Here is a 7,639-nt window from a genome sequence, read left to right on the forward strand (position 1 = left end):
TGTATTGAATTTTATTTGGAATGCTAAGCCAGACAAAATTAAACGTGCCTATTTATATAATGAATATGAGTTTGGGGGGATAAAATTAAATATTAAAGCTTTMAACCTCTCACTTAAAGCTCCACTCATACATCAATTATACTTAATTAAACCCAAAATGGTTCTCCAGTAGATTATTAAGAAAAACTCATCCTTTGTTCAAAAATTTCTTTTTTTCTTTCATACAGATTACAACTTCTCATTTCTGACTAATTGAAAATGACATTTTGTTTAAAGTATCGCCCTTTCTTCAACAAGCCATACAAAGCTGGTTACAATCTCAGTTTTATACTCCGTAAAAGGTAGAGAAAAATATTACAACAAATGTAATGGTTAAACTCAAATATATTGATTAATAAAAAAAACATTATTTATGGGAGAAAAAAAAATTGTATTATATTTATTATGAAAAGCATAAAGGAAGTTGTCACATATGCAGTTATTGAAAATATGTGGGAATGTCTGTTTCCACATTCACAACCAACTGACTGCCGCACTAAGCACTACGATACATGAAAATGGAGGCAGCTGAAGTTGGGAAAACCGCTGGCAGAAGTAGTGGATTGTCACATTAGCTGATAACATGCTTAAATCAAATAATCGATAGCTACTAGTTTAAGAGCAAACTGGCATGAAAAGGAAAATATACCAGTTTTCATCTGAGGACAAAAATGTTGACAGCTGCGCCATACAGGTTGCAAAATAAATGGGAGGAGATTTTGCGATGTACCAATTCCATGACACATGGTTTATGAACTTGTACAAAAACTACACTTGACTCAACACTTGGAGTTTTTCAATTTAAATGATTAAATAAAATTCTTGCCACCAAACAGAATGCTATATATATGGGGCAACAATACAACAATCTCAGCTCTGTAGATTTTGTTGCGAAGAGACAGAATCAATAGACCATTTTTCTGGCATTGCCCCGATGTAGCTAGTTTCTGGTCACAGGTTCAGGAACGGTTAGAAATGCACATGCACTTAAAATGAACCTTAGAAAATAGCAGTGTTGGGTGATTTGGAAAACCATAGTCAATAAATAATATAATAATATACATAATATATAATAACACAATAAAACTCAGAGGGAAGGTTTACGTCATTTAGCTCTCAGTCTGTGGATAAAATACGATTAGAAAATATTCAAACATTTTGCAAAACATCACATCCCAATATAAAAATACAGTGGGGAGAACAAGTATTTGATACACTGCCGATTTTGCAGGTTTTCCTACTTACAAAGCATGTAGAGGTCTGTAATTTTTTATCATAGGTACACTTCAACTGTGAGGACGGAATCTAAAACAAAATCCAGAAAATCACATTGTATGATTTTTAAGTAATTAATTTGCATCTAGGATCAGGTCTGTTTCCTAGTGAATACACCCCATGGTGTTGAATAGTGTGTTGATATAGGATCAGGTCTGTTTCCTAGTGAATACACCCATGGTGTTGAATAGAGTGTTGATCTAGGAGCAGGTCTGTTTCCTAGTGAATACACCCCATGGTGTTGAATAGGAGGGTTGATCTAGGATCAGGTCTGTTTCCTAGTGAAAACACCCATGGTGTTGAATGGAGTGTGATCTAGGATCAGGTCTGTTTCCTAGTGAATACACCCATGTGTTGAAAAGGAGTGTTGATCTAGAGCAGGTCTGTTTCCTACTGAATCACCCATGGTGTTGAATAGGAGTGTTGATCTAGGATCAGGTCTGTTTCCTAGTGAATACACCCCCATGGTGTTGATCTAGGATCAGGTCTGTTTCCTAGTGAATACACCCCATGGGGTGTTGATCTAGGATCAGGTCTGTTTCCTAGTGAATACAACCCCATGTGGTTGAATAGGAGTGTTGATCTAGGATCAGGTCTGTTTCTAGTGAAAACACACCCATGGTGTCGAATAGGAGTGTTTGATCTAGGATCAGGTCTGTTTTCCTAGTGAATACACCCATGTGTTGAAAAGGAGTGTTGATCTAGGAGCAGGTCTGTTTCCTAGTAATACACCCCATGGTGTTGAATAGGAGTGTTGATCTAGGAGCAGGTCTGTTTCCTAGTGAATACACCCCATGGTGTTGAATAGGAGTGTTGATCTAGGATGCAGGTCTGTTTCCTAGTGAATACACCCCAATGGTGTTGAATAGGAGGTTGAATATAGGATCAGGTCTGTTTCCTAGTAAAAACACCCATGGTGTTAATAGGAGTGTTGATCTAGGATCAGGTCTGTTTCCTAGTGAATACACCCCATGGTGTTGAAAAGGATGTTTGATCTAGGAGCAGGTCTGTTTCCTACTGAATACACCCCATGGTGTTGAATAGGAGTGTTGATCTAGGATCAGGTCTGTTTCCTAGTGAATACACCCCATGGGTGTTGATCTAGGATCAGGTCTGTTTCTAGTGAATACACCCCATGGTGTTGAATAGGAGTGTTGATCTAGGAATCAGGTCGTTTCCTAGTGAAACACCATGGTGTTGAATAGGAGTGTTGATCTAGGACAGGTCTGTTTCCCAGTGAATACACCCCATGGTGTTGAAAAGGAGTGTTGATCTAGGAGCAGGTCTGTTTCCTAGTGAATAACCCCATTGGTGTTGATCTAGGATCAGGTCTGTTTCCTAGTGAATACACCCCATGGTGTTGAATAGGAGTGTTGAATCTAGATCCAGGTCTGTTTCCTAGTGAATACACCCATGGTGTTGAATAGAGTGTTGATCTAGGATCAGGTCTGTTTCCTAGTGAATACACCCCCATGGTGTTTGATCTAGGATCAGGTATGTTTCCTAGTGAATACACCCCATGGTGCTTGAATAGGAGTGTTATCTAGGAGCAGGTCTGTTTCCTAGTGAATACACCCCATGGTGTTGAATAGGAGTGTTGATCGAGGATCAGGCTATGTTTCCTAGTGAATACCACTCATGGATAGTAACACTGTTTCTTATCCATTCTACCATGAGGATGGATACCCCAACACGTGTTCTTATCCATTCTACCATTAGGATGGTACTCCAACACTGTTACTATCCATTCTACCATTTAGGTTGGGTACCCAACCACTGGTACTATCCATTTACATTAGGATTGGTCAACACTGTTACTATACCATTCTACACTTAGGTTGGTACCCAAACTGTTACTATCCATTCTAGCATTAGTTGGTACCAACACTGTTACTATCCATTTAGCATTAGTTGGTACCCCAACACTGTTACTATCCATTCTCAGCATTAGGTTGGTACCCCAACACTGTTACTATCCATTCTACACATTAGGTTGGTACCCCAACACTGTTACTATCATTCTAGCATTAGGATTGGTACCCCAACACTGTTACTATCCATTCTACCATTAGGTTGGTACCCCAACACTGTCACTATCCATTCTACATTAGGTTGGTTACCCAACACTGTTACTATCCATTCTACCATTAGGTTGGTACCACGTACTATCATCACATTAGGTTGTACCTCCACACTGTACTATCCATTCTACTTAGTTTTACCCATGTCATCCATTTCCATTAGGTTGGTACCCACACGTACATCCATTCTACCATTAGGTGTTCCACACTGCTACTAGCATCTACCATTAGTTGGTCCCAACGCTATCCTCTACCATTAGTGCCAACCTGTACCCATACCATTAGGTTGGTACCCAACACTGTTGATCTGAAGCTGTGAACAAAGACAGGGGTCCAGCTCCCCAAGAAGGTTCATCATCTGGAACACGACTCCGTTCCTTTTCTCAACACCATGTCGATGATGTCACGTGCCTTCTCTGCCCTCTCAGCTATCACCTTCACTGACTCCATTTCCTCCTGGTTGATGACTGGTGTGTGCAGGAGTCCGTCCAGAAGTTCATTCAGGACAGGTCTTGACACTCGTTCACAAAACTCTGCCCGTACAGAACGCAGCTGCTGCTCTGCAGAACCAGTCAACTGCTCTCAGCGGACCCCTGCCCCCAACACAGTACCTGGAAGAGTCAGGTTACAACATAACGACATTTGTGACATTTACATTTCAGTCATTTAGAAGCAGAATCCTAAAATAAAAGTATTGAGAAAACATCATCATTTACAATAACGACCTGAACATATCACATATTCACATTTTAGGGATGGTTTTCACAGACATAAAAAACAGTCTGGGTCATTCAGAACCAGGTTAATCTACATCAAGTCCTGGAGGAGATGTCATTGGACATTCAGAACCAGCTAATCTACATCAAGTCTGGAGGAGATGTCATTTTCTTGAAGACAGTCTTTTTAATCTGGACTAGTCCAGGTCGACAGTAAACCATGTTGACTGTCCTAGTCCAGGTCCGACAGTAAACCATGTTGACTGTCCTAGTCCAGGTCCGACAGTAAACCATGTTGACTGTCCTAGTCCAGGTCCGACAGTAACCATGTTGACTGTCCTAGTCCAGGTCCGACAGTAAACCATGTTGACTGTCCTAGTCCAGGTCCGACAGTAAACCATGTTGACTGTCCTAGTCCAGGTCCGACAGTAAACCATGTTGACTGTCCTATCACAGTCCTACAGTAACATGTGACTGTCCTAGTCCAGGTCCTACAGTAAACCATGTTGACTGTCCTAGTCCAGCGTCTTACAGTAAACCATGTTGACTGTCCTAGTCCAGGTCCTACAGTAACCATGTTGACTGTCCTAGTCCAGGTCCGTACAGTAAACCATGTTGACTGTCCTAGTCCAGCGTCCGTACAGTAAAACCATGTTGACTGTCCTAGTCCAGGTCCTACAGCTAAACCAATGTTGACTGTCCTAGTCAGGTCCGACAGTAAACCATGTTGACTGTCTAGTCCAGGTCCGACAGTAAACCATGTTGACTGCCTAGTCCAGGTCCTACAGTAAACCATGTTGACTGTCCTAGTCCAGGTCCTACAGTAAACCATGTTGACTGTCCTAGTCCAGGTCCTACAGTAAACCATGTTGACTGTCCTAGTCCAGGTCCTACAGTAAACTGATGTTACTGTCCTAGTCCAGGTCCTACAGTAAACCATGTTGACTGTTCCTAGTCCAGGTCCTACAGTAAACCATGTTGACTCTGTCCTAGTCCGAGTCCGACAGTAACCATGTTGACTGTCTAGTCCAGGTCCGACAGTAAACCATGTTGACTGTCCTAGTCCAGGTCCTACAGTAACCATGTTGACTGTCCTAGTCAGGTCCGACAGTTTAAACCATGTTGGACTGTCCTAGTCCAGGCCTACAGTAACCATGTTGACTGTCCTAGTCCCAGTCCTTACAGGTAAACCATGTTGGACTGTCCTTAGTCCAGGTCCGGACAGTTAACTAACAAACATCATTGATTCTCTAGTCGGGTCCTGAACACTGTTGCTTTCTTCCCAGTCTACCAGAAACCATGGGGACTGTCCTGTTTTCGGTCTTCCAGTACTCTGTTGCTGTCCTAGCCGGTCCTAACCAACGTAAACCATGTATGACTGTCCTAGTCACATGGTCCTACAGTAAACCATGTTGGACTGTCCTTAGTCCAGGTCCGACAGTAATACCATGGTGTGACTGTTGCCTAGTCCAAGGTCCTACAGTAAACCATGTTGACTGTTCGCTTAGTCCAGGTCCTACAGTAAAACCATGATGGACTGTCCTAGTCCAGGTACCGACCCAGTAAAACCATGCATATGGACCTTTCCTAGTCCAGGTCCGACAGTAAACCATGTTGACTGTCCTAGTCCAGGTCCGACAGTAAACCATGATGACTGTCCTAGTCCAGGTCCGACAGTTAACCATGTTGACTGGCCCTCAAGTCATTGGTTTGTTCTTTGTATTCGGAAAGTATGACTTTTTCCACATTTTGTTACGTTACAGCCTTTTTCTACAATTCCTCATCAATCTACACACAACATCCCATAATGACAAAGCAAAAAAACAGTATTTTTTGCTAATTTTTACAAATGTATTAAAGATAAAAAACAGAAATACCTTATTTACATAAGTATGCATTGATACTCGAAATCGCGCTCAGGTGCATCCTGTTTCCATTGATCATCCTTGAGATGTTTCTACAACTTAATTGGAGTGAGACTGTGGTAAATTCAATTGATTGGTAGGCACACAACTTTCTATATAAAGTCCCACAGTTGACAGTGCATGTCAGAGTAAAAACCAAGCCATGAGGTCAAAGGAATTGTCCGTAGACCTCTGAGACAGGAAAATCTCGAGGCCCAGATCAGGGGAAGGATACCAAAAAAAATCTGCAGCATTGAAGATCCCCAAGAACACAGTGGCAGCCATCATTCTTAAATGGAAGAAGTTTGGAACCACCAAGACTCTCCCTAGAGCTGGCCGCCCGGCCAAACTGAGCAATCGGGGGAGAAGGGCCTTGGTCAGGAAGGTGATCAAGAACCCGATGGTCACTCTGACAGAGCTCCAGAGTTCCTCTGTGGAGATGGGAGAACCTTCCATAAGGACAACCATGTTTGCAGCACTCCACCAATCAGGCCTTTATGGCAGAGTGACCAGACGGAAGCCACTCCTCAGTAAAAGGCATATGACAGCCCGCTTGGAGTTTGACAAAAGGCATGTAAAGACTCTCAGACCATGAGAAACAAGAATCTCCGGTATGAGGAAACAAAGATTGAACTCTTTGGCCTGAATTCCAAGGCTCATGTCTGGAAGAAACCTGTCACCATCTCTACAGTGAAGCATGGAGGTGGCAGCATCATACTGTGGGGATGTTTTTTCAGCGGCAGGGACTGGGAGACTAGCCAGGATCGAGGGAAAGATGAATGGAGTAAAGTACAGAGAGATCCTTGATGAAAACCTACTCCAGCGTGCTCAGGACCTAAGACTGAGGCGAAGGTTCACCTTCCAACAGGACAACGACCCGAAGCACACAGTCAAGAAAACACAGGAGTGGCTTCGGGACAAGTATCTGAATGTCCATGAGAGGCCCAGCCAGGGCCCGGACTTGAACCCAATCCAACATCTCTGGAGAGACCTGAAAATAGCTGTGCAGCTACGCTCCCCATCCAACCTGACAGAGCTTGAACGGATCTGCAGAGAAGAATGGAAAAAACTTCCCAAATACAGGTGTGCCAAGCTTGTAGCGTCATACCCAAGAAGATTCTAGGCTGTAATCGCTGCCGAAGGTGCTTCAACCAAGTACTGAGTAAAGGGTCTGAATACTTATGTAAATGTGATCGTTTTTTATTTTTAATACATTTGCAAAAATGTCTAAACCTGTTTTTGCTTTGTCATTATGGGGTATTGTGTGTAGATTGATCAGGGGGAAAAACAATTGAATCAATTGTAGAACAAGGCTGTAACGTAAGAAAATGTGGAAAAGTCAAGGGGTCTGAATACTTTCCGAATGCATTGTAACTCTCATGTTTACTTACTTGTTGAATGGGTGTCAGTGACGTATTCTGTCACACCCTGATCTGTTTCACCTGTCTTTGTGATTGTCTCCACCCCCCTCCAGGTATCGCCCATCTCCCCATTACCCCCTGTGTACTCTCCTACCTCGTGATACTATTTCTGTCCATACTAACCTCTCATCATCACTGAATAACTCCATCTCAATGTCAATCCCTGTCATTTTCAGCACCGCCCTGAAAAAGCTGGTGTGGTG

General features: G+C 42.7%; 3 long non-coding RNA genes across 4 annotated transcripts; all 3 read left to right on the top strand.

Moving 5' to 3' along the window:
• Positions 1-1,360: 1,360 nt before the first annotated feature.
• LOC139025868 (uncharacterized) lies at positions 1,361-2,139 on the top strand. Its single transcript, XR_011477532.1, has 3 exons — positions 1,361-1,449; positions 1,506-1,583; positions 2,084-2,139. It is a non-coding gene; the product is annotated as an uncharacterized lncRNA (long non-coding RNA).
• A 102-nt stretch (positions 2,140-2,241) lies between these two features.
• On the top strand, positions 2,242-2,938 carry LOC139025865 (uncharacterized). Of its 2 annotated transcripts, XR_011477528.1 has the most exons (4): positions 2,242-2,378; positions 2,539-2,597; positions 2,644-2,686; positions 2,852-2,938. It is a non-coding gene; the product is annotated as an uncharacterized lncRNA (long non-coding RNA). The 2 variants fall into 2 exon arrangements; XR_011477529.1 differs by lacking the exon at positions 2,539-2,597.
• Positions 2,939-3,000: 62 nt separating this feature from the next.
• On the top strand, positions 3,001-3,746 carry LOC139025867 (uncharacterized). The gene is made up of 3 exons (XR_011477531.1): positions 3,001-3,074; positions 3,226-3,306; positions 3,681-3,746. It is a non-coding gene; the product is annotated as an uncharacterized lncRNA (long non-coding RNA).
• The last annotated feature ends 3,893 nt before the right edge of the window (positions 3,747-7,639 follow it).

Source organism: Salvelinus sp. IW2-2015, unplaced genomic scaffold (assembly GCF_002910315.2).
Source record: "Salvelinus sp. IW2-2015 unplaced genomic scaffold, ASM291031v2 Un_scaffold3441, whole genome shotgun sequence".
In the NCBI taxonomy this organism is placed as follows: Eukaryota; Metazoa; Chordata; class Actinopteri; order Salmoniformes; family Salmonidae; genus Salvelinus; species Salvelinus sp. IW2-2015.